At 44.3% G+C, this 27,871-nt stretch overlaps 1 long non-coding RNA gene across 1 annotated transcript; it reads left to right on the forward strand.

The window, feature by feature from the left end:
• On the forward strand, window positions 1–27,871 carry LOC137203867 (uncharacterized). The gene is made up of 3 exons (XR_010933360.1): window positions 1–335; window positions 2,083–2,344; window positions 27,508–27,871. It is a non-coding gene; the product is annotated as an uncharacterized lncRNA (long non-coding RNA).

The following is a 27,871-nucleotide window of genomic DNA, read 5'->3' on the forward strand; positions in this document are numbered from 1 at the left end:
TGACTGGATCTTGCTCTTCTTTCTCTGGGGAGAAAGTTCTCAACCTCAGTTAGATGTAAGAGCAAGGATGCAGAGATTGATTTAGGGTCAAACAGGACAGCCTAAGCAGAAAGTGAGCCCTGGAAACCCGAGGACGTTTCCTTGTGAGGGAAATGCACATGTGACACAACTCTCTACACGCTCTAGGAGCCCTGGATGGTTATAGAAAGACTCAAACCCAAAGGGAGAAGCCCTGATGGAAAAGTGACTGTATTAGGTATTAGGCATCTGGGGCTAAAAACAACAAGGTGACGGAGAGCTGCATTCCATCCATCTCCAGGTCAGCACATCACAAGGTACAGGCCAAGCCAGTTTTCCTCTTTTTTTTCTTTTCTTTTTTAAAGCTCAGGTTCAGTGCATTTCTATCTAAATCTGCAAAGCTAGTTGTGTTTCTTTTGGCCTGGGACCTGATCCTTAGCTTAGGGGAGGTGGTAAGTTGCTTGTTCATAGGCAAGCACAAAAAGAACTTGGCTTCTTGCTTTACAACTGGATTGGGTTTCAGGCTTCAAACAGTTAAAACTAGTCTTCAAAAGAGACTCAATCAGTAAGAATGAAAGGAACCCAGGAGTGGAGGAATTGTTTGGTGTTTTGACACTGTCTCTTTTCACTTGAGAGTCACATTTCAAGTAGGGAGGTGTTTCCCCTTTTTAAAAAATGCTCGTGAAATGCATGACTCACTGCGCTATTGCAAACAGCCAAAAAAGTTCCGCGGAGTCTGGGGCTCGACCAACCTCAGTAGCCAAGGATTTTAGACATTGCTGAGCCAGCTTTTCCGACCCGGGCCAGAAGGGGTGGAAGCAGAGGGTCCTGCTTCTGTTCCCAAAGGCACTGGGCTATTCCCCATCTTGAACAGAAACGGGTCCAGCAGGGGATTCTACGCCACAGCTGCCGTTCGACTGTATCCCGCCTCTAACACTCTGGAAATGTTAAGTTTTACTGAGTCTGCCAACGTCTTTCTCTTCTTTGAAGAATTTGGCTCAGAGCATGATGTGGGCAGAGAAGGGGAGGAATACTACCAGCTCAATCACTGAGAGAAAAAGACAAACAGGCTTTCTATAGCAGTGAACCTGAAGTAAGGAAGGGCTTGTTTCTAGAGCCAAAAGAAAAAAAAGAGGCAAAGTCGACCTTTCTTTCCCACCACTGGACACCACCTTGAAAAGTGGGTGTGGGCCAAATGCAGTTCAGGTTTGGACATGAACAGATGGCTGCCCCGTGCTGTCAGGGACCTAGGTTTCCCTGTTTGAAACTCCCTGTTTTCCCTGGGTTTCACTGTGTCAACAGGGACGCGAGAGCCATCCCTCCTCAGAGTGACTGATGTAGCCCAGAACGGGAAGAGTAACTCAAATGCCCACAAAGCAGCGCCTGCCCTCATGGAAAGCTGGCTGCTGAAGGCCAGTCATAGCCACACGGTGATGGCTCTGCAGTAGGGACAAACCACGGCAGACCCCTGCCATTGGGATTTAGGTCCCAGCTGTGTACAAGGATCTGTTCTAGGAAAGCTCACACCTCTGGCAAGTAAAGCCAGAGAAAGGGGCTCCTGTCGCCTAGCCCCAGAACGGGGACCTCAGGAGCAACAGATCCTTGATGGTATTATTAGATTTTTTCTGGTTCAAGGTAGATAATGAGTTTCAAAGGGAATCTTTTTTTCTTTTACTAAACAACAAAAAAAATTTTTGGTGTGTGTGTGTGTGTGTGTGTGTAGTGAAAACTACAGAATAATTAACACGTGCATTTTAGAAACCTTGAATCTTAGAACCAAGGTACAAAACAACCTGACCAGGGCCCAGGACGACTCACCACTAAACGCCACCAACTGACCAAAACGGGGTCTTGTCTGTCTATAGGAGGCTTTCCCGGGGGGGAGTCCAGACTCCTCCAAGCTTGTCACCTCTGTTCTGTTTTCCACACCACATCACATGCCCCACATCGTAGTTTCCCCCTTTTCTAATGGATTCTCCACCAAGTCTCTTTTCTGATCAAAACATTTTTGATTATGTTCTTAGTCATTTTTAAAAAAAAAATCCAAAAATGTTTTGTTTACAGGCATGCCGCAGTATCTCAAAAACTATAAGGAGGCACCAGAAAGCCGGAAGCCTGCCCTCCTGCTGTTTCTACACAAAAATCCCTCTATGTGTCTCAGAGCTGCCATACCCCTTTCAAGGCACACACCAACATCGTTTTTTAAAAAAATTGGTTTGCTGTATTTAATTTCCATTCGTTATTAAAAACAGTACTTTTCTTCTTGTACTCCTGGATCCTCACTTCCCGGAGAGCGTTTTTCTGTCTCTGCAAACGGCGGAAAGAAGTAAGTTGTTTTTACTTGGTATATTTCTGCTCTCCAACCTGAAAGTGTTCAATTGTGAGCTATACGCAGCATGCCCGCTCCAGGAAAACATTATAGTTATTAGGAGATGAAGCTGGCATTTTGCTTTTTAAGGTACTCAATAAACTCACCCTGAATATATTTATTAACCCACCACCAGGGCTGAAAATCCTCAGCACAAATTCCTGCCGGGAGTCAGGGTTGGGGGGATGTCTGAATATGGAAACTGTACACACACTGGCTTAGCTGGGGCTCCCTGGAGAGGGATGCCAAGCAGGCAGGCTCTGGAGGGAGAGAAGCACTGTGCTGGAATAGTGTTGGCGGAAAGAGGGCTGCTCGGTATGTGGTGGATTTCCACTGTTACTAGGGGTGGAAACAATGAGAGGTTTAGGAGGCTTGTTTACACACCAGAAAATACATCTAGCTTTCAGAAGCAGAGTGCTGTGGCACACGGCTGACATTCAGTGACTACCCCCAAATAGTTCCCCCTCAATGGCTCAGCATGTTCTGGAAGTCCTCCTTGGTTTCAAGGTACCAAGAGCCATAAATCCATATTTAATTAGCTCTGAATGAAATGCTGAAGATGATAGGATCTTTGTGCTAAAAATGAAACCCAAACGGGTCTGGTTGATTTATGTCTAATTCAGAGTTGTAATTTAATTAAAACTACATACTGAATTAAAAAAAAATACCCTCTCCTTCCCACGTGAAATTCAAATTCACTGTCTTATGGTTTAGGAACCTCATGTTCTATTTCATTGTAACATTGCTTAATATGTTTATTCACTCCTCTTCCAACAGCTTACTTTCTTAACTGGCTTGTTTCACATTAAATCACTGAATTTCTTAGTGAGTCAGAGTTATAAAGCTGAAGTTTGCATACAAACACATCTTTCTATCTTACTGGATGACTTATGTGACAGCTCTTCGAAGATTAACTCTCTTCTTCACCAGGCTTATATTTATGGGAGGTTAGTTTTGAGTTTAAGAACAGGATATTGAGGCAAAGTTACAAATAAAAGCTAAATAAAATGATGGATTTTGTGTGTGTGTCAGAGGGTGAAATTGAGAAATTAATATGAAAGTGAAATTTTACTAGTACATCTGGAAAATGAAAATTTCTCATCAAAACTTTAATTATATCATTTTTAAAAGAAAAAAAAAGGAATTCCAATAAATTAAAGCTTCTTCTTCCTCCATTCTAGTGAGTGCAAAATGTTATAAGTAAAATTAAGTTACAAAATATCATAGCAGTTAATGAATTATTATTAAATAATTTGAAAAATTTACTTGTACTTTTATAGATACTCAACTTCCAGCTTCCAGGATGCCCAATACTTTGCTTTTATTGACATGTAAGTTACAATAGTGCTGTGTGAGGACCCTCTGGGCAGCCATCACTCCAAATAGCACACGGGACATTTCTATCTCCATGGAAAGTTCTCCTGTGCCCCTTTCCAGCGAATCCCTCCAAACCATCACTTCTGGCATTCTTCTTGTTGGCTTTCTTTGGCTGGGAGGGTGCTGAAGGCCCCGTGCTCCTGCGGCCTGGGGAGCGTATTCCCTCTCCCTGTGGTGTGGGGCTTGAGGCAGGACGGTGGCCAGTGGGCACAGCTGGGCTGGGTTCACCTGGGATTTGGACCTATCAGGCCAGTCCCCTCCGGCCACCTATGCAGGAGAAACCCAGCCAGTGGCTCCTCCTGCACGTGTAGGGTGGCTTCACCTCATCTCCCCTCTGTGCAGAAGAGAGCAGCCCACGTGGGGCAGGGCTTTTCACTTTCTGGAATCTTCTTTTAGGTTCTTCTGTGTCCTCAGTTCTCTAAAGGGTTTTAAAATCCTACGATTCTGTAGATGATGTGGCTATTTTTCGCTGAGGATGAATGTGACTCTCTTAGGACTCCCACATCCTCACCAGAAGGGGGCGTCCTCCCCCAATACGTCTGATTCCCCCGCCTCCAGCAAGTCTGTCGGCGCCATTTTTCCAACTGCATTTGCTCCCTTTGTGTCTCTGTTACATTTTGTTAATCCTCACAATATTTGAAGCTTTTTAATTCTTACTATGTTTGTTATAGTGATGTGTGTTCAGTGATCTTTGACATTATTACTGAAACTTGAAGGCTCAGATGATGATTAGCATCAAACTTTAGTTGATCAAATTGTAAATATTCTCATTAAGAATTAATAATCAGGGCTTCCCTGGTGGTGCAGTGATTGAGAGTTCGCCTGCCCATGCAGGGGACACGGGTTCGTGCCCCGGTCCAGGAGGATCCCACATGCCGCGGAGCGGCTGGGCCCGTGAGCCATGGCCGCTGAGCCTGCGCGTCTGAGCCTTGTGCTCCGCAACGGGAGAGGCCACAACAGCGAGAGGCCCGCGTACCACACACACACACAAAAAAGAATTAATAATCAACTTGTAAGGAAAATCAGGAGAATTTTGGTTTAAGGTTGGTTTCACAAAACTGTGATTTAAATTTTTCCTCTTGAGCCAAATTTTTTGTTTAATTTCTGTCCCAAGGAGTTTTTCAGCTTCACTTAGAGACCATTTTTCCTTTACTCCCAGCTGTAAAGAAAGGAAGTACATTCCTAGAATTGTAGGAAGTTGAGGCAGGAGTCCAAGAGGTCACTGCTTTGCCAGTCCAGTACTTTCCTCTAGGATTTGGGTCTTTCTCCCTCAGGCATCTCATCCTGTATTGGGTGACTCTGCTCCCCGTCAACAAATCACCACATCAGAATGTTTGCTCTCAAGCTCTGAGGTCTGAAATCTTCCACCTGTGTCTGGCTAGACTGGGCATATCTGCTTCAAGCATAAAGTTTAAAGAGGTGGCAAGCAACTCAGTAATCTAGATAAATAATATTTTAATGCAATTTTTAAAAATCACAATTAATGCAAAAACATTCATGATGAATAAAATGTCAAAATTTTAACTAAAGACAGGATCATCACCCTGTCCTAGTTATGCTTCCAAATTCTCTAGTTCTAATAAATGTCAACATTTTATTCTGTTTTCTATTTCTATATTATGTATAAATTTTAATCTTACATCCTTAACTTTGTTCTTTTCTGTGTGTTTGTGCTGTGTGTGTGTGTGTGGTGTCTCCCTTTTACTTTTTCATCTTTTGCTACTAGTTGTGACCTTCAGCAAGTTTCACTGTCTTTCTGTTCCTCAATTTCTCCATCTATAAAATGGAGATAAGAATATTTGCCATGTAAGGTTGTTGAAAGAATCATTGAATTTATATATATTAAGAACCTAGAACTATGCTTTGCAAAAGTCAGGGCTCTGTCTGTTGACTGTCACTGTGGCTGTTGTTTTGCTGCTGTTGTTTTTGTTGTCAGTTAAAGTGAAATTCCTCTGTGTGTCCATCACCCATGGTGTCTGCAGTGAGGATAAAGCCCATCACATATGATTGCCAGGTGCTCACCCCGCTTCTCTTCCCCCACCGTGACCGGAGTCCCAGTAGCTGCCATGTAAGTCACACAGGACCCACTCTGATTGAGCGTGGTCTCCAATGCTGTGGGAGTGCAGGCGGAACAAAGTAGCTGCCTCTAACCTGCGGCTGCCGCTCCACCCTCTCATGCTTCCCAGCTAAAGCCCCTTCAGGGAGCCAACTAAACTGAAAATCCAGAGATTCTAGAAAGCTGTCTCCAGGGTGGTGCTCACTTATCCAGAATTCCCTCTAGGCTAAGCATTACATTTTCCACCCAATTCTCCTTTCAAATGCCCAAACCAATGAGACTTTTACTGTTTTAATCTCTCGGCATGAAAACAGTGTACCAGGCGGCTTGGATCTGGGAGATTAACAGGCAGAGAGGGATCTAGGAGTTCAAGAGAATGATTATCCAACTATGGCACAAATATGTATTAAGCATCTACCAAATGCCCAGCACTGTACCAGCACCTGAAGATACAAAGAAACAGGCACTGTGACTCTCCCTCTCAGAGTCTAGTGGGTAAGACACCTGCGAGAAGTGACAGCAGCTGTGGGCTGAGCCGGTACGCGGGCTTTTCTGCACTCCGGGTTCTTGAAGACAGTGCCTGGAGCACATTAAGTCCTCAGGAAACCTAAGCTATTATTATTATCATTGTCTGAAGAGGAAGGCTCTTACATGAGCAGGAAGCATGGAGACTCTCATAGCAGGTGGGTTTTGAAGAATAAGTAGGAGATTGCTAGGTAAATAGGAAGCAGGGGAGGGAAGAGAGCTCAGACAGAGGAAAGAGCAACAGCAGAAACCCAGCGGTGAACGGGATGGGCGTCAGGAGCCACGGAGAGAAGGAGCCTGGGTTAACACCTTTGCGACTGCCCCTGACACACACAGGACGACCACAGGCCTCCGGACGCTCTGAGGAAGAGCCAGGGAGCCGCTCCCACCTGGGGCTTCAAAAGTAGCATTTAAGCAACCCTTCTCCTTTCGCCGTCTCTTCTGACTCTCCTCCTCACCCACTCTCCTCTTGCAGGAAGTAGGGGGTAATTCAGAAACAAACCCTGTTCTTCCCCATACACCAGACTGCAAGTCTCGTGAAGGTGGGGCTGTGTGTTTCTCAGTGTGGTCCCCATTGCATGTAGGACAACATCTCACATGGAACAAACACTAGAATCCTTTCATTTGCACAACAAACATCTATGGCTCAAGCACTGAGTGAGGCACTGTTCTAGTTCTTTGGCTACAACATCATACAAAGGAGTCAAAAATCCCTGTCTTCCCGAAGTTTATATTTCGTCAGGTAGAGTGAGGAAGCAATGGTGATGGAAGTAGATGAACAATAAACGTAATATATGAGTAAGTTATATGGTTTATGGCATGAGAGAAAACCTATTTACGTTTCCCAGTAACTATTTTATAAATACTATTTCAAAGGCTTGGTACAGAAGGGAGAAATTTTATGAGGGGCCTGAAGAGTAAAGCCAACATATATTTGTGATGTATATTTGCGCACCTTGAAAAATATTCCTTGAAATCAAATGATTCTCAAACTCTAAGCAGACATTTTGCCAACAGGCCCCATGTACGCAGAGGGTCTGGGGGTTGAGTGAGTGAGCCTCCTGACTTAATACCTGGGCAACAGCAGACAGAGGCCAGCGAATGCACTGACACAGAGAGCAGAGGAAGTACGCCCAGCCTCACAGGCAGGAGGTGGTCTCACAAACTGCCGTCACCAGCTACAGACGTGACCTTTACAAATCCCTCACCCTGGATGGCGTCCGCCTCCATGGATTGGGAAGCACGGACGAACGTCTGCTCCCCGCTTCTTCACAAGCCCTCGTGTTGCCTGGCTATCAGCCACTGCTTGCTTCCTCAGGAAACCTCCACAGACGTATGCTAGATGTGTTTTGACTAAAACACACATCACAACGTGTTTAATTAGCTAACCAATGAACCAAGCCCCTGAGGGGTGCCAGGCGTGGTTAGAGAGGTGGAGATTCGGAAACCGATGCCCCTCGAGCTTTTATTCCAGTAGGAAATTTGTAGAACTCAGGTTCCTGCCGCTAACTCAAGGTTAGATGGTTACCTCTCTTCGCTACCGCATGCCCTGCCGGCCGACTGTACTGAGAATCGGTTGTGTGGTTTTTCCCATTTGTCCACTCCCGCCCCTCATCCATCCTCCACGATCGCTGTCCTCATCCCTGTCCTGAGAGGCTGCCCTTAAGGTCAGTGTAGCCAGTGCAATTCCTGGAGATGGGAGGACGGGGAAAGGGAGCATGTGGACCCTCCCTGGGTTTAGCTCCCACTAGGGGCCCCTTCTCTGAGGCCGAGCTGGTAACAGTCTCCTGCTGCTGCTGCTTGTCTCCAGGGCCTCAATGTCCCTTTTGGTGTTTCTGTTGGTGTCGCTTTGGTACTCTTCACTCTGCCCACGTGTCTGCAGACAGCCTTTTCACTCAGACTCTTAGCTGAATGATCCAAGTGGAATTCCAGCGGAACCTCTGGCCTATATTCCAGTTTTGTACCAAGTAATGAATCCTGGTGAAGAGAGGAGTGAACATGAGCTCTAAGCATCAGAATTGAAGTCGTGTCCATATATGTTGATACAGATGGTGTCAACAATTGAACATAGTAACAAGAACGCACACTGAGAATCTGTTCTGGGACACCATCTGCTCATGACCAAGTAGCCTCAGAGAGCTTCAATAGGGAAATGGGGGCTTCCCTGGTGGCGCAGTGGTTGAGAGTCCGCCTGCCGATGCAGGGGACACAGGTTCGTGCCCCGGTCCGGGAAGATCCCACATGCCGCGGAGCAGCTGGGCCCGTGAGCCATGGCCGCTGGGCCTGCGCGTCTGGAGCCTGTGCTCTGCAACCAGAGAGGCCACAACAGTGAGAGGCCCGCGTACCGCAAAAAAAAAAATAGAGAAATGGGCTTTTGGGAATTACTTGGTTAAATAAAGTCGAGGGCTCAATAAGTCAGTATTCCACTGAAATGTTCAAAGTTCAGAGACAGAAAAAGTGACATCACTCAAAGCTTAAAGTGACCCAATTCCCCGGAGTGAAGATGAATACATACCCTACAGATTACAACCACGAAAGGAAGATTGAGGCTCATGCCACTTTGGTGGCAGACATGAGTTGTTCAGAATTTGGGACTTTATGAAAAGGGTGCATGAAAAAGTCCAAGGGCCAGGAAAAGCAGCATCCTCTCAATTCTGTGGGTCTTACAAATAACTGATGCTACTGTCTGGCTGAGAAAGTGGCTGGAAGGAAACAGGGATGATCACGGCCCCTGGGCCACTCGGGCAAGGCCTCGAATGGGTCTAGAACAGCGTAAACGGGAAGGGCTGGACTTGAATAGCAGGTAAATGGAGATTAGGTGTGGCAACCCAGTGGATTCCAGAACAGGGGACAAAGTCACATTGTGGGAAGAGTCTCAGTGTCTCGTTGGGGAGGGGGTTTCCTAGTCATGTTAGTGGGCTCTTGGGATCAAGATGCATCGAGGAAGGCAGGGGATTACATCTGCCTCCAGCCTGTGGGCTCTCGGCCCTGAAGTGTATTTCCAAGAAGACTTGTGTGTAAGCTATTAGAAAGAACACAGGCGGTGAAGACAAATTATTTGAACATGTGATTTTGTTCCTTGAACTCTTCTAGAACCCATTGTATTTACAATGTCTTTCATTGGAAGAGCAAGGCCTTGAGGTCGCTTGGGCCCCAGGATGGCACAGTTCTGCCATGACCAGCCATGCAGCTCTGGGAAAGCTGCTGGGCTTTAGTTGACCAGGCTGTAAAGTAGGGATGTTACAGCAGCATCACAGAACAAATGCCATCCGGTGAACCTCTGATGCAGAGCAGGTACCCCCAGGTATCAGTTTCACTCTGGAAACAAAATCCAAACTCTGAGTGCTTAGTGCATATGCTTTATTTTTGCTTCAACCCCCAATCCCCCATGAACTGTCCATATCTTAGGCTCCAAGGACATATTTGTTGGATTGGATCCAATTTACACTCATCAGCCTGGCACTCACAGAAGCTCGGCTGTTTGAGGGACATGTAAAGCATCCTCTGAGTCCACTGGGAGCAGGTGGCTTCATTGGGATGGTCCTGAGCAGACATTCTCCACCATGGCTGTTCGTCAGAATTTCCCAGAGAGGGTTCAAGCATCCGACGCCCAGGCCTTCTCAAGAGTGGTCACATCAGGTTCTCTGGGGCAGAAGCTGGCATCAGCATTGCTACAGCTCCCGGGGATTTCAATCTGTAGCACGGCTGAGAACCAATGTCTAGTCGCCAGTATAACCAGGAGGAACACAGGAATTACGGCTTTGTCAGAACACCAATTTGATGGAACCAACTGCCTTCCCATGAGGCCACTGACCACTGCCTTGTTGTAAGTCCCCAGTGACAGGAAGCACCCAGATGACTCCTCTGGGCAGAGAAGTAGACTGTGACTTCACTTTCAAGATCTCACTCATGAATTCTGTGAGTTGTAAAATAAATTCAGGGGACAGGGTGTCTTAGTCCATCTGAGCTGCCGCCTCGGATACCACAGACCGGGTGGCTGATAAACAACACACACTGATACTGATTTCTACCAGTTCTGGAGGCTGGAAGCCTGAGGCCAAGGTTCAGCAGATTCCATGTCTGGTGAGGACCTGCTTCCTGGTTCATAGACAGCTGTGTCCTCACATGGAGGGAGGGGTAAGTAGGGGAAATAATGAATGAATGAATGAATGGATGAAAATGTCTGTAATAATGAAATAGGATAAGATTGTGAAAATTCATTTGGGACAGTTGTTAGATTCCGAAGAGAGCAGGTGTGAGGCAGAAATGATGGAAATTTCGTGAAGTCTGGAGTAAGCTGCCTTTATTCTTCACCCTCTGTTCCTGGGAGAAGATATATGTCAGCACATCCCATGAGGAATTTGACAGGAGATAAGATCAAGGACAACTTTGTCACCTCCCAAAGACTGCAAAGGAGAAGAGTGATGGCCCATCTGCCCACCGTGTACAGAGGAGGACCCTCCTCTCCAATCAGCACTATCCAGGATGTCTGGGAACGAGCAGAAGAGCCAGCGGTTTTGTCCATTTACCCCTCCGAGTTCACACTGTCAGGCTGAGTGTGAGAAGAGCAATGGGAAACTCCGCTCACACCCTGGTGGCACCAAGACGTGTAAGAACACTGTGCTCACAGTCAGCCGCTTCTTAGTTATGATCGCACAAGGTCAGAAAAGTGTGTCCAGGTCTTGTCTGCAGGATTAATAACCTGCCACCACCTGCCTGTTTGTGCACTGAGTTTGTAATTAGACCTTTGCATCCAGAAACCTGAAAAACTTGCCATGGATGATAAAGCACAAAAAGAAAAGTGATGTAAGAGAAATTTTATTAAAATATTACAGCACAGGGACTTGCCTGGTGGTGCAGTGGTTAAGAATCACCTGCCAATGCAGGGGACACAGGTTCAAGCCCTGGTCTGGGAAGATCCCACATGCCACGGAGCAACTAAGCCTGTGTGCCACAATTACTGAGCCTGTGCTCTAAAGCCTGTGAGCCGCAACTACTGAGCCTGGGTGCCACAACTACTGAAGCCTGCATGCCTAGAGCCCGTGCTCCAAAACAAGAGAAGCCACTGCAATGAGAAGCGCACACACCACAACAAAGAGTAGCCCCCACTCGGCACAACTAGAGAAAGCCTGTGCACAGCAACGAAGACCCAATGCAGCCAAAAATAAATAAATTTATTTTTAAAAAATTGCAGCACAATATTTATTTGAGATTATTTATTACATGACCCAGTCAAGAGAGGGAAGAAAACCCTCAGTGGGTTATGCTTCCTTTAAACCTAAGTCCCTGAATATCTTAGGTCCTCTTTTAAAAAAATCACATAATATCATCAACGAGAGTGCATATGGTTGCACTGTTGTTGCCCTGTCCTTGACTGTATAAATACTTGAGTCAGCACTTGCTCAGGAAATAACCATGTGCTTTACTTAATCGTGGTATATTTATGTAGTGAATTTATGGGCACATAAATTGTTGTAGAGCCACTAAGGTCATCCAAGAGCTTCCCATAGCCAAGTGACTGGAGATGAAAGGTGAGGTTACTCTACCAGCTCAGAAGCTTCCACGGCTCATTTATGATGGGTGAGTTAGAGATCCCTTGCTTATGAGATCGGAAATTAGGAGGCAAGCTGACAGTTAAGCAAACACTTACTAGTAGAAGTCAAGTTAATATAAAGAATTAGAGGTCTCCTTTTGGCATGGGGGGAGTTGATACTTGGGGCAGGTCAACTTGAATGCTGTGTGTGTAGGATTTCCAACAGGGAGCTGTGACACTGGGCATGCCATCCCCACGCCATGTATGGGGGTCCCTCAGGCAGAGAAGAAAAGTCCATGGAAAGCTCCAGAGCATCTACCACCCTGGTGCCATCGGGCCTTGGGGAACAGTCCTGCCTAGAAGGATCTCACGGAGGGATGACTGCCTCACTAACACTCTGCAGGTGAAGGGGCAATTCCCCTCTGAACCCCTGGCTCCAGCTCTTTCCTGAAAGTGTGTCTTCTTCCCAGTGGGCTGCTCTGCCAACATATAGACCCCCTTCAAGCTGTGGCGTGAGTGGCTTGGGAGGAGGCAAGTGGACTGTAAGGCTGTGTGTCCTGGACAAACTCGGACCTTGCTCTACTTTCTCCACCAGGACCACCAAGCAATCCCCTCCTGGCTCTGAGCCTCCCTTCTCTAGATCCTTCCTCTGCACACTCTACTGCTGAAGGTTCCAACGGGCCTATCATCTATACCCATAAAGCACTGCCTGCTGACATCAGCCACTATTTCATCAGACCCTCCCAATGCACGGCTAGGATTCAAATCCTGGATTCTCTGGCTCCAAACTCCAGCCTGTTTGAGTACAGCCCCCCACCCCCCACCAGCTCTGCTTTCCTCCACCTTCTGGTTTCTAATAAAACGAGTTCCAATCCTACTATCACCACGGTCAACGTTCGATTGAAACCACTGGCTGAGAGTCCCCGGGGCTCATACCCTCCACTGGTGCTCGTGATTATTCCAGATATATACCAGGAGAACGACAGAGAAACAGCACTGTGTGCTTATTTTTATAAAGATACTGCCACTCAGAGGCTGGTGGTCAGGGCTTAGGCCAGAATCTTAACCTGGGAAGCCTTCTTCCCTGCAGGAGGACAGTGAGGGCGCAGTTGTTTCCAGGAATTGCCCCAGGCAATAGCATTATGCAAATAATCCCAGAGGAGGTGGTGGGGCTCTGAGAACACTGGTAATTACAGTTCCAACCCCAGCATTTTCAGTGATCAAGGCTTTGGAATGTAATCTTTGCATGGCCTCCTTCAAACTCCTGAGGAATAAACAACCGTTTGTGATAACTGCAAATAGCAGCCATTCCTCTGTCTTGGAAAGGCTGTGTGGTACAAGTTCTGAGTTTTTGCCTCCAGGAAAAGGGTGGTTTGACCAAATCCCTTATCCGTCTTGGCCGCCATTTCTGCATCTGAGAAAAAAGACTCGGCCATCGCCGCCACCGCTCTGCACTGCTCAAAAGCTACCTTCCAGGACACACATTCCTCAAGGCTGAGCAGCATCTATTTTTGTTTCCTCTCTTCCTCTCAACACCCAGTCAATGTGATCCCACAAATACGGCTAGCTGTTTGCAATGATTTAAAGAACTGAACACTGAAGACAAGCTCCAACCTTCCCGGGCATATTTGGAGTATTTTACCAGAAATGTCAAGATTTTATGCATTACAGCATGCTCATGCTATCTTCCCTGGGTTTTATTTTGGGCATCATGAAATCTGCAGCAATTAGTTTCTCACAGGTCTATTCTGTGCTGAAGACTCTGTCATTTCCCGTTCCTGTGATTTCTTTGGTTCTACCTTTACCGTGACTGGCTTCACTCCCAGTCTGATCCGACCACTTTCAATTTGGCAGCTTCTTTCTGCTTCTGCCTTCTGGGCTCTGCTCAGCCCTTTAAATGCTATTTGGTAAGAAACCAAGTGCAAATTAGGAAGATGCCGTAAATTAGCGAGCTGTAAACATGACTTAAATAGAAAAGTGTTTCTACCTACAGGGAATGGGAGAATGTGTGTATAAAGATAACAATATTGTAATTTCATACTTTAATATTGTCTGAAATACGTGCATTTCTGTTGCAGGGGCCAGTGATAGAAACAGAAATAGGTAGATGAATTGGGAGATTGGGATTGATGTATATATATCGTATTGACTAATATGTATAAAATGGATAACTAATAAGAATCTGCTGTATAAAAAAAGAAATAAAATAAAATAAAAAGAAATAGATATAGGTAGCAGGAGCCTCTAAGTAGATCCTGTTAATGAAGGAGAAAACGAATGATTTGTGTAGAGAAAGTGCCCAGAGGCAGCACCCTGCCTCCCTTCGCATCCTCCCCAATCCCTTAGTTTTACTCCATTCAGCCACTTTTAAAACCTTGGTCAGACTGTTGTTTGAGACATGAATCCCCTTTTAGGTATCTCTTATATAGAATTACAGAAAGGAAATAAACATTCTGTCCCTCTGAAATTAGGAAGAACAGGAGGAATATCAGGAGGGTTTAAGGTAGACAATCTAATGAGTGTGGAAAGGTTCCTTCTTCAAAAAGAGGCTGCATTAAAATTGTTGTGGTCTGGGCCTTAAAAAGCTGGTAATTTTACTTAGCTAAATAGGAGAGAAACATAGTAAGCTCTGGAAAGAAAGTCAGTCCATAGCTCCGTGGAGTTGCCCCCTCAGAGAGACCCTGGAGCTGCTGATGGAAGGTTTCTGTTTGCTATAATGAGCAGGAGGTTGTGACACTACAGGCTCTGGTTAGGAAGTGTTTCTGGCAAAGATTATCTTCCATGGCTAGAGGTGCTGTGGAGCTTTGGCCTTAAGCTCCCGTGTGGGGGGCTGGTCCCTGCTTTCCTGAGTAATCACCCTGGTTGGGGGAACCTCAGGGTGGGGCCTCCTGCTCATTATCCAGAGATTCTGGAAGTACCTGCCCACGCTGAACACGGGAACATTCTCACACATCCCAATTCTGAGTTCCTCTTGTTCTTATCATGAGGCCAAATTATCAGTCTGTACTCTTTCCTGCCTATTTTACTCTTCAAATTTTCGAATAAGTAGCATCTTGTGTCCTGCCCCCTGCAAAGTGGAGACCAGGTGGGGAAATCACCTGCTTAGCACGATGTCATCACAGCCACCTTCCACAGGAGTATCTCCACCTGCTTGGTCTGTGCTCAGACAGCAAAGCCACCTACAGCATGCGGCTGCCCTCCCTCACCCCGCAGATGGGAGGAGGCGCACAGGGCGACAAGGCCTTCCTCTCCATCCTGGACGTGGCTCGGGACACCTGGGTCCCACTTTCTTGCTTGAACGCTGGCTTGTGGCCACATGGAGACATTGACAATGCTACTGTGCATGTTCCAGTCAGGCTGAGTTGCAGCTAGAGATGAATGTTAAATTCTCACTTGGTGTTGTCTAAATGCAGCAAACAAAAACCTGCTCTTCTGTTTACGTATAAACCATAGCCCATGCTCTTGCCAGTCTATTTGCATTTGTTCATCCCTACTCTTCCTACGTGATGAGGAATCTCACTGGCAAAAGTGCAGCCCTCAGTGGATGGTGGAATGGGGGTGAGTCCAGTCATGTTTTCTCTGAGCTAAAGTGAAGTTGGGGCCATTGCAGTGACAGCTCGAGGTTGCCCTCCCCAGCTTTGAGGTGGGTCAGGCCTTCAGAGCATAGATTTAGGAGGTGAATGAGTTTGAGATTCTTAATGCAAGATTCGGTGACAGTTCCTCATCAGGCTAACACTGGATTATTGACCTAAGTGGGTCCTTGTCCAAACAAAGATAGGAAAAATTTCAGATTAGATTCTTAAAAATATATTGCTTCCAACAAGCTATTGTTTACCACCTTTCTTTTAAGATAGTATTTAGCAGAGTTGTCTGGTGAACACAAAAGATACCCTTACTATTTAAAATGCCCTGATCATACTTATATCAAATCTCTATTTGAGAATGTTGTAAACACAGATATCTTAAGCAACAGATTGGGTTCTTACTTGATTAAAATGCAGAGTGACACCCATGTCAAAAACACCTTATATTTTTATTTCTTGGAGAGAAATGCATTTTTCTTCCTAGGAGAGTGGGATTTCTGACTGAGCAGTGAGCTCAGGATTTGGAAGCTCTCTGCATGATTCTGATTAAAATGAGTTCTGTTTAGGTATATTTTAAGGAAAGGGAATGGGGAAATGGTAAAAACCAACCAACCAACCAACCAACCAACCAACCAACCAAGAACAGTTGTATGTGGAGCAACAGAAACTTTCATCCACTGCTGGTGGAAATGCAAAATGGTAGCGCCTCTTTGCAAGACACTGTGGCAAAACTAAACGTACTTATACGGTCCAGCAATGAAGCTCCTTGGTATTTACTCAAATAAGGTGACTATTTATGTCCACATAAAAAACCTGCACATGGATATTTATAGCAGCTTTATTCGCAACTGCCAAAACCTGGAAGCAACCAAGATATCCTTCAGTAGGTGAAAGGATAAACTGTGGTCCATCAGATAATGGAATATCGTTCAGTGATAAAAAGAAATGAGTTACCAAACTATGAAAAGACATGGAGGAAACTTAAATGCATGTTACTAAGTGAAAGAAGCTAATCTGAAAAGGCTACACACTTTATGATTCCAACTATAAGACATTCTAGAAAAGGCAAAACTGTGGACATAGTAAAAAGATCAGTGGTTGCCAGGGTTTGGGGGGAAGGGATGCACAGCAGGAGCACAGAGGATTTTTAGGGCAGTGAAACTACCCTGCGTGATACAATAATGGTAGATACATGTCATTATACATTTGTCCAAACCCATAGAATGACAACACCAAGACTGAATCCTGATGTAAACTATGGACTCTGGGTGATGATGTAGGTCCATCAATGATAACAAATGGACCATCTGGTGGGGGTGTTGATAGTGGGGAGGCTGTGCATGTGGGGGATCGGGGGTACATGGGAAATCTCTGTATCTTCCCATCAATTTCGCTGTGACCCTTAAACTGCTCTAAAAAAATAAAATCTTTTTAAGAACAATTGTTACAGATGGGGCATGAAAGCAGGGCACTTAGATAGATGCGTTTGCTCATCTCCAAGCAGTACATCCCTGAGTTCGCCTATAGCCTGAGGGCAGTTTCTGGCCACACCATCTAGCCATGGCTCAGTGAGGTACTTGGGGTCTTTTTTTCATCAGATCAGCAAAAATAATTGATCACTGACGTCTCTGTAACTGGGCCACACTGGGAAGTGTCACAGCATCAACGACCTCAAAGTCCTACCCCCTGTGAGAAGGAGGCTCAGCAGCCAAGAAGGCAGCAGGAGGCCCCCCCTTGAACCATAACATCTGCAAGACCATTGCCCACTGCATTATAACCAGCTTTATAACCAGCTCAAGCTTGTACAGCCTGCCTACAGTGTGCTTATCCAGGTGAGGGACTTGGGTTCTTTGCATTTCTCATTAGGTATATATTTAAACCAATTTCCCTGTAGTTTACAAAAAACCCAAAAAAACGACAAAAAAAAAACGAAACAAGAAAGCAAAAAGCAAAACCAAATCCAACCCCTGCTGTCCAGCACCAAGATGGGGTCAGCCTGACTTTATCAGTTTAGAACTCCGTGGTCTGGAAATGAGGAGGAAGCTGATGGCAGCTGAAAAGCACCAGGTGCCCATCTCCATGGCAACAGTGGGGTTTCCCAGGTGGTTTCTGCATCACATCGGATTTGTGAGAAGAGCTGCCGACTGGAGGTTAAGGATCGTTCTTTTTATCTTGTTCTGACTTTTATGTGAGCCGAAGCCAGTGCTCTCCAGGTCGGCACCCAGGGCTACTTCTCTATGACACCCAAATTCCTGGGCTGACCCAGTTTATCCTCAGTTACTCAGAAAGGGGAAAGTGTATTTTTAAACAGGTACATTGCCAGGTGTGACGTGTGAGCCTTTGGAAGGGAGCCAGAAAGGGGGCTTTGCCCTCCCAAAATTATGCCTTTGCAATGACATGATAGCAAAGACTGTCATGAAAAAACTGGTGGAAATGCACCAGTGGGCACATAGCCCCTGAGGACGGGGGTGGGGTGGGGGTGTGCAGAGGTGTGAGCTGCCTCACCGGCCCCGGCTGACAGACCTGGTCTTCTCCAGGTTCCCCACCCCCCAGAGATCAGCCCTTCCATCCTTGCAGCTGCTGCAAGCTGCAGAAAGGAAGCTCTGCCTGGTGAGAGGGACACCCCAGCCTTGCTGCACATTATAGCAAGGCCCCAGGTGGACCCACTTCCCTCGTGAAGTACTGATATGATGGGAAAATTCTGGGCTCAAATGTAGACAGGCTTATTCTGTGAAGGTGGAAACTTCATTCTGACAGAACTCAGGGTGATAGGCTGATACTCAGTTATGACCTAAGGGTGCTGTCAGGAGCCCAGATGCCTCCAGGGCCAGGCAGGAAACATAAATCTGGCAAGCATGAGGCCATTAGGATTGGTGTGGCCTGTGGTTAAGGGCACCTGCTCTCCTTCAATAATGATGATAGCTGACATTTATTGAGTGCATGTTCTGTGCCAAGCTCTATTCAAGAATTTTGCTTATTTTCTTACTTAATCCTCAGTACAAGTCTATGAGGTTGGTGCTCTTACTAGCCCCAATTTAAAGATGAAGACTCAGGCACAGAGAAGTGAAGTGATTTTCGAGAGTCACATGGCTGGCTGGTGGCAGAGCTAGGAGCCACAGCCAGGAGGTCTCCCTCCAGTGCCCACTGCTGTAGTCCACTGGTGGGGGGGCTGCTATGACAAAATACCATAGACTGTGGGGCTTACAAACAACAGACATTCATTTCTCACAGTTCTGGAGGCTGAAAGGCCAAGATCAGGGCATAGGTAGATCTGGTGTCCAATCTAGATCTGGAAACCCCACTTCCTGGTTCACAGATGGCATTTTCTTGCTGTGTCCTCACATGGAGGAAGGGGTGAGGGAGCTCTCTGGGGTCTCCCTTATATGGACACTAATCCCATCATGGGGCCCCACCCTCAAGACCTCATCACCTCCCAAAGTTCCTACCTCCTGACACCATCACACTGGGGGTTAGGTTTCCACATATGAATTTGGAGGGGACACACAGTCCATAGCACCCACTCCTATGTCTGAGCCACTGAGTTGAGAAAGTTGAACAATACAATCACAGAAGATTTTGATGAAGACAGATGAGGGGGTATCTCCAGGGACTGAGATGGCTTCTCAAGGACTCAGTGACACGTGGCGTTGACGATGACAGGGAAGGGGAAACACTGGCAAAGACAAAAGTTGGAGCAGGGATGGAAGCTTAAGAACTGAATCGGGAGGGCTGAGGCCCATTGTTATTATTAAGAAAGGCAGAGATGGCGTCTACTAGCTGGATTCTAGTAGGAAAAGGATGCACCTCCCACTTCACTCCCCTTTTCCTCATCAAGGAAACACAACCTTCAATCTGGAAAGGGTAAAACTCATTCAGGATGAGGAAACTGAAGACCAAGATAAGGGAGGAGACAGGGAGCACATAGTCAATTATTTTTGAGTTACAGTCTCAGGATGCTGAAAGATGGTACACAAACGACAGTGACTCCTCTCACATCAAATCCTGGGAATTTGGAGAGAAAGGGCAAGGTGCCAGAAGCTGCAAGGTATTGATTTTCTCCTGCCTTGAACAGTGGGAAATTGGTGGAGATCCCCAAGTTTAATTTTATTTTAAAAATTTGGGAAAAAAGTAAAATACAGACCTCAATTTTACAACAAGAGCTTATATTATTTTAATTGGATAAAAAGAGATGCATTATTCTGAGAAGAGAATTTGCACTGGGAGCCAGAAATTGGTTGTTACTAATTGTTATTGTCCAAGTAATAGTTTTGTGCTTTGAGCATCATAATGAAGAGTGACAAAATTACTTAGAATGTATAAGAAGCACCACATAAATGATCTCAGGGGTGGTGAGAATAAAGGAAAGGCTGCTCCCCATGTATAAAGCACCAATGTCATCAAATGTGGGATTTACTCAACGATGCTTAGGTTTAAATTATACATCCACAATGACTGAATCAGCCAACGACTAGAATGTCCTCTGACAAAAACAACTTTGCAGTTGTAAGCCTGATAAAATCTAACCTCTATCCCCCACTTTTATCACTGAAACAATAGTTTATAAAAGAATCTTTAACAGTATAAGCTTCCCCAGAAACACAATTATCATGTTACAGCCAGAGTGGATCTGATTTGGTTGTTTTCAAAACCAAATATTGTTTCTAGGAATATAATGCAAACAAACTCATATAAATAAATTTCAAGTAATTTCTACTTAGGTGCTGGGAACAGAATACAAACAAATACTACCTTAGATTGCAAGTACTAATTTTTCTTGATTAATTTCTTTTGGAAAAGCTATTTTCTGCACCAAATTCCATGAATGGCATCACTGCTTATAGTCGGTTGTGATTATCTTATAGTTGGTTGTGATTTAGAATTTTCAAAGTGCTTTCACATAAAACATCTCATTTGGTCTTACAACAATGATGGTACCAGGACAGGTATCATTATCCTCATTTTCATGTTAGTAAATTAAAGCTTGGAGAAGTTAAGTGCCTGGCCTCAGGTCGTAGCATCTCTGGTGCCTCCACCCCTTAACACCTCTCTCTCCAAGCCTGTCATTACAGCTTTCAGCTCCGTGCTTATCTGTACATAGGAAGAGGCTAATCTTTCTGGTCAATCTGAATGTCCATTTTCTTGCCTGGGAATGGATTACCTCTCACAGCACTTCAGTCACAGAGGAGGCAGTTACATAAAGCCACACTGTGAGTCCTCTGCCTCATGAAATAATCCACTCCAAAGCTCAGACTTTTCAAGACTCCAACTCATGTCCCAAAGCATGGATGACAAAATAATAGATAAGCATTATTGTCCCTGTTTCTGTTAACACTGGAAAATGGATCACATCCTGTTTGCAAGGAGTCAGAGTAGGTGCTGTGGATTGTCTTCTGTAATACAGCCATCAAATCATTCAGCTGGCTGGTCCACGGTTCTGTGTTTTCCACAGTCCTCATGTTTGCTCCTCGGCACTACTCTATCCAGACTTCTTTCAGCAACTGTGTGGAGTGTGAACTGTCTTGTTTCCTGTCAGAAGTACGTGAACATCAGAGAGGACTGGTGAATTCCAACTGGTGCATATATGGCAAAACTAGATTGTTCTCTCTGGCTTTGATTGGATGAGTACCATCATGTTCTGTTTTGCTAAGTAAAAATATATTCTAAGTATTAACTATGGGATTTATCAGGGTGTTTTCCAATAAATGCACATTTTGTTTCAAGCCATGAGAAAGAAGGTTGTGGATGAAGCCACACTCGTGATTCTGACTCATGTGGTTTTTCCAGGTGGAGGAAGTGGTGAAAGGATGAACTGCAGGACAGTTGTTCTCCACACAGCCTTGCAGAGTTCCAAACGGGGAGTCAGAACAGGGAAAGTGGTTTCTTGTCTTTTTTGGGGCAGCTGTATTTCCTCAAGAAAGTGACCTTATCATGCTCTTCCACAGGGGAAAAAGCAAGCAGTCTCCAAATCAGCCTTACATGCTGTGCAATATTGAAGTCAAATCATGCTTGGCTCACAGATGAGTCATCACACTGGTCTGCTTTATGTTTATTCCTTTCCTACTTTCTTTAGGAGCTGAAGCCTGAGGGAGACAGTGGGGGAGGGGGAGGAGATGGAGACAGGAAGGAGGAGAGACCTGCGGAGGCGGAATGAGAGCAAGAAGGGGCTCTGAGCCCAGGAGTCAGGGATTTCGCCTCTGGGCCTCCACTTCCTTACCTATGACACGAGACCAATAAAAACTAATTTCCACTCAGTCCTCCCCACTGAGTCCATGTCCAGTAAATGTCGGCTGTGGATATTCGGGCTACTATAGCTCAGAGACATGTTTCATCTGGACAGACAGGGTAACTGCCGAAAGAATGGCTTTTTAATGCCCTGCCAATGGCTCGAGCATAAAATAACAGTATAGCTGTGACTCACTTATGAATCCACACAAATGAACCTCTGTAGACTGAAGACATGCTCAGCCACATTTCCTCTCTGCTATTTGGGGAAGTCAGCAGGGAGTTTGTTTACAACAAAGTTTACACCTTCTGTGCAGAAAGGCAACTCCATCCAACCCCATGCCCTTTAAATTAATTAAGTCTCGTGGGACAGATGCTAAAAAAATAAAAACCCACCCCATCTGAAATCAAGGAGAAATGAGATAAAAAAAAAAAAAAGAAGAGAAAGGACCAAGTATTAGAAATGAAAACTCTTGATTTAGACCCAAGATTAAAAAGCCAGAAGTACTGACCCTCCCTTCACCTCTACCCATGTGCAGTGTATGGACACGATTATCTCACTGTTAAACCTAGAGCAACACTAACTAAATGGAGTGTTCGGGTGTGGGATGCTCCAGGACAGCTGCGGCTTTCCAATCAGGCAAGGTGAACCCTCTAAGCACCTCCAAAAACAAGCTTCTCATGATAATATTCCACATCACAAATGCATCTTCTGTGTGCCTTTTTTTTTTACTGTTGGTTTTGTTTTTCTGATTATAAAGGTAATAAGTGATCAGTACATGTACAGGTTTATGTATAAAGTATAATGAGGAAATAAAAATGTCTTCATCCCATAACCCAGAATAACCACCCTTAACATTGTCTCCCAACTTGTTAAAGAGCACTCTGAACCTCCCTCCCAGATCCCCTCAACACCATCTTACTCTGGGTGAGAACAAAGGGTGTGGTCCCCACCTCCATGGAGCTCTCACTCCAGCAAAGGATGCAGACAATAGTTGGGAAATGGAAAATTTGAGTGTTGTTACAACCTGCAGTGACGGTCAGGAGGAAAGCATCCTTGGTCCTGAGATGAACAAAGGCAGAGGAGGGAGGCATTCCTGGACAGAAGGACCAGGGAGGGCCTTTCTAGGGAGACGGCATCCAAGTGGAGGATGAACAGTGGGGGAAGAGCTTTCGAGGCAGAGGGAATGCAGGTGTCACAGCCCAAGCCCAGAGAGAGGAGAGGGCAGGCCTCACCTGGGGAGCAGAGAGGGGCCTGCGGGGTCTGGAGCTACTGCAAAAAAGCAGAGCGACAGGACATGCCTGTGAGATGTGGGTGGGTATGGCCAGGTCTCACAAGGTTCTGCAGACGAAGTTCTTTTCTTTTTTCTTTTCCTTTTAAACAAAGGAGAAAATGAACCAAGGTTTGGCTTAAGTAACTAAGGAGATGATGATCTGACTTAGTGAGCTAAAGGTGGCTGTGAAAGAAAAGAGATGAGGTAGACATGGGGCTAAAAGGTTGGTTTTGCCTGTCTACACAAGGCACACAGTGATTTTAGGACACTGTAGGTTATTTGGTCAGAGACGGTGTGTGTGTGGGGGCAAGATTCTGGAGCTGAAGGAAGTGAGCAGGACCAGACATATACATTTATGAGTCATTAGCACGTGTGGGACACTTTAAGTGATGGAGATGGATACACTTAGGAACAGAGTGTAGACAAAGACAAAGAGAGAGGGTGCAGAATTACCCTCTGAAAAGTCAACAGCTGGAGGTCAAGTTGAGAAGCTGCTGCTGGAGAGACAGAGAAGAATGGACCAGGGAAGCAGAGGCCAAGAGAGCTTGCTATCCTTGTCACTGTGGGGAAGGTTCCAAGAGGGGCGCTGTCAAGGGTGTGTGGTGATGCGGAGGTGGAGGAAACTGAAGGTAGGTGGACAGGATGCATGCCTCATCCCCACATCATCCCAGACTGGCCACAATGGACTATGAACCACAGATGTCCCCGCATTAATACTAACAGTACGGTGCGCAACTGTCCCTTCTTGGCATGCCCTCTGCCTGTGTGTCAGACCCTGGGCTGCTTAAAGCCCAGTCTGGCCCCTCCAGTGCATCCCCATGCTGTGCCGAAGGGAGGGACTTTCAAACACGCCTGCTGATAATGTCATTCATGTGTTGGAAACCTAGCAATGACCCACCTACCCTACCCACTGTCTCAGGATAAAAGTCAGACTCTTTAATATGCAAGACCATTGATGGGCATTTAGGTTACTTCCTGTTTAAGGCTGCTGCACCAAGACCACCATGAGTTCTTACACTTATCTTTCAGTATTTTTGTACAGATGTTTCTTTGGATGTACAAATGGGCTGAAAATAAAGATCTAAGTAACCTATTTTATAAAACAGAAAAAGAAAATCCAACTAAAATGAGAAAAATTAGAAGTGAGGATTTAATAAAGATGAGAGAAGTTATCAAGGAAATATAAAGCAGGCAATAGAGGAAATCAGTAAATGCCAAATGTGGTCCTCTGAGTCAACTGACAAAAGAGACAAAACAGCAAAACTGACTGAGGAAAAATGGAAAAAGCCTAAGTGCATAATATCAGGAATGAAAAGGTGGGGGCATCGATGCTGATCCTAAAGACATTAAAAATAAGGGCAGGTTGTATCAGTTTCCTGTTGCTGATGTAACAAGTTGCCACAAACTTGTGCTAAAAGCACAGTTTTTGTTTATCTGAAGGTCCAGGAGGTCTTACAGAACTAAAATCAAGGTGGTGGCCACATGTGTTCCTTCTGGAGGCTCTCAGGAGAGTCTGCTTCCTGCCTGTTCCAGCCTCCGGAGGCACCCAAATTCCCTGGATTGTGTCCCACTCTCAGGGATACCATCATCCATCCTCTGCTTCTTCTCTGACTCAAACCCTCCTGCCTCTCTCTTTCACTTAAAAGGATGCCATGATTACACTGGGTCCACCCAGATAATCCAGGATAATCTCTCCATCTCAAGGTCCTTAATTTAACCACATCTAGAAACTTCCTTTTGCCATGTAAAGTAACATATTCACAGTTCTGGGGAAAAAGAAACACAGGGTATTATGAACCCTGTATTGAAAATAACTTTGAAATTTAAGATGGCACGAACAAATTTTTTAAGAACAATTTTCCAGAACAAAAACAAGAAGAAACAACTATCTTTATAATTCTATTTCTCAGTGGAGTTGAATCTACAATTTAAACCATTCCCAATAAGAAAACTCAAGTCCCAGAGGACTGCAGCATTAAATCACTAAAAATACTTAAGGAAGAACTCACACTAATCTTATACAAACTCAACCAGAAAACAATAAAAGTGGGAACATTTCCAGACTCCTTCTGTGAGGCTAGTATAACTTCAAGGTCAAAATTTAGCAAGGACATTATAAGATAGGAAAATTACAGGCAAATCATTCTCATAAACACAGGCACAAAAATCCTGGACAAAATATTAACAAATGAAACTAATGATGTATAAAAAGAGTAATACATTATAACTATGTTGGGTTTATTCTAGGGATGTATGTTTGATTTAAAACTCAAAATTAAAACAATGTGACATCATATTAAAGGAAAAAAATCACATGAGATTCTCAAAAGATGCAAAATATGCCCTCTATATTTTCAGCACCCATTCATAATAGAACTTGTAGCAAACCATAAATAAAGGGAGATTTCCTTATACAGTAAAGGATGTTTACCAAAACCCCTGAAAATATTATACTAGAGAAAAAAATACTTTGAGAGCTTTCTGTTTCTGTCTGGGAATTCACTCTAACACTTTCTATTCAGTAGTAAACTGGAGCTCCTCTCCAGTGCAATAAGACAAGCAAGAGAAATAAAGATCCTGAGACTTAGAAAGAAAACTGTCATTTTGCATAGACAGCATAACTGTGCAGATAGAAAATTCATTAGAATATGCAGATAAACTGTGAGGATAAATGAGTTTAACAATGTTATCCAAGAGAAAAGTGTGCAGATATACACAAAAAGATATTTATGAGAATGTTCATAGTAGCTTTATTCACAACAGCCCCAAACTAGAAACAGCACAAAAGTCCCTTAACAACATAGCACTAAATAATTTGAGTTATACTGATACAATGGAATTCCTAAAGCTATGAAAAAGAACAAACTATGTATGCACACCCGTCAGACATACTACATGATTCCAATTATATGAACTACAAAGCTAGTAAAATAAATTTGTAATGGTAGCTGTGAGAACAGTGGTCACCTTTACAAAGGCTATGATTAGAAAATTCTGGGTGTTGGTAATGTTCTATAACTTGATCAGGATGGTGGTTATATGCATATGCTCATTTTTTAAAAAATGTAATGGACTGTACACTTATGATTTGTATACTTTACAACATGAATGTTGTATGTAAGAAAAAAGTTAAAATACTTTAAGGCTGAAATGAACTAAATAACTTGATCAGGATGGTGGTTATATGCATATGCTCATTTTTTTAAAAATGTAATGGACTGTACACTTATGATTTGTATACTTTACAACATGAATGTTGTATGTAAGAAAAAAGTTAAAATACTTTAAGGCTGAAATGAACTAAATAAATATATTAGCAAAAAAAATGCACTAAATAAATACATCGTATCTGTAAACAATTATATACTTATGTGGGCGTACTCATTTGATGTAACAGCTGTAACTTTAATCACTACAATGTTATTTTATTTTTTTCAATAGATTTCGAGTTTTTCTGGATTTTTCACTAAGGCTGTCTACACACGTAAACCAGGTACCTGAATTGGTACCAGGCAGGAGTTGGGAAAGCTAGGGACTATCTGACTGCCTCTTCATTCACTTTAAGATCAGTCATATGGGTACCAAGATTTTCTTAAAAAATGACAGCAGAATCTTAAATCTCCTGGAAACAGCTGTGACTTGGGATTCAGAAAACAAAAGCCATGATTCAAAATCCTGCTACTTGCTTTTGACTGGTGGTCCTTCTCAACCCTGCAAAGCTTCACTTTGTTCTGGCCTGTGTCCCAAGGTTGTCGTAATAACATGTACTGAAAGAACTGTTTGCTGGAGAGAGGACATGTAAAATATGAATGGAATTTTGCCGGTAACATTTAATATGCTGGTTACCACAATCATTTACCAACAGGGAACCAAACCTGCTCTGAAGTCCTCGAATGGAAATCACCCTTTGTTCCCTCAGGGACACACAAAGCCACTGTTCCCATAGCAACACTGTCATGTGATGTGAGAAATCAGGGCTAGGCCTTGAATGATAAAACAAAAGAGAGTGTTAGCTAGCTAGCAAGGAAAACACCATGGGAAGATAGTGCCAGGTCTCCAATAAAAGGAAGCAGTGTATGCATATGTACACCTTGTGTAATACTTTTTATTCTTGAGAACTGTAAATAACCTATCTTTTTCAAAAAGCTTTTATTTTTTTTAAAAGTCAGTATTTCATTTGATATGTCAGATCACTTAGAAAAATAAGGTTTTTCTTTGGCTTTCACTAACATCTATTTTTCTCTTGCATGTAGTCAAGAAGAAATTGAAGACAAAAGAATTCATTTGCCCAAATCCTTGAGATGTTGTGACTTTGGCCCTTAGGGAAGAAAGGAGAGGAGGAGTGAGGGGCTGAAGTAACGTTTACTAAAGATCTAGATGGAGTGAATGTGTAGATCTTTATAACATGCATAGATTTCTTATTATATGTTTTTGAGAATTCAAAATATGCAAGATGTTATAAATATATATTATGGATTTCTTTTTTAAGAGAAAATGTTTTGAGAAAATCCTAATTAGTACTCAGTGAAGTTTGACTTCTCTTCCCACAGCTTCCAGGGAAAGTACCAAAGGCCAAGATTCCTCTTTACCCTTTTCAAGTCCTCAGTAGACTCCCTCTGGCGACAGCACCAGAATCACAGCTAACTGCTGAACAATCATCGTCGAAGACACTGGAACTCAACAAAAAAGATACGCCACATCCAAAGACAAAGGAGAAGCCACAATGAGACGGTAGGAGGGGTGCAATCACAATAAAATCAATTCCCAAAACTTCTGGGTGGGTGACTCACAAACTGGAGAACACTGATACCACAAAAGTCCACCCACTGGAGTGAAGGTTCTGAGCCCCAAGTCAGGCTTCCCAACCTGGGGGTCCGGCAACAGGAGGAGAAACACCCAAGAGAATCAAACTTT

Source organism: Pseudorca crassidens, chromosome 1, assembly GCF_039906515.1.
Source record: "Pseudorca crassidens isolate mPseCra1 chromosome 1, mPseCra1.hap1, whole genome shotgun sequence".
Taxonomy (NCBI): domain Eukaryota; kingdom Metazoa; phylum Chordata; class Mammalia; order Artiodactyla; family Delphinidae; genus Pseudorca; species Pseudorca crassidens.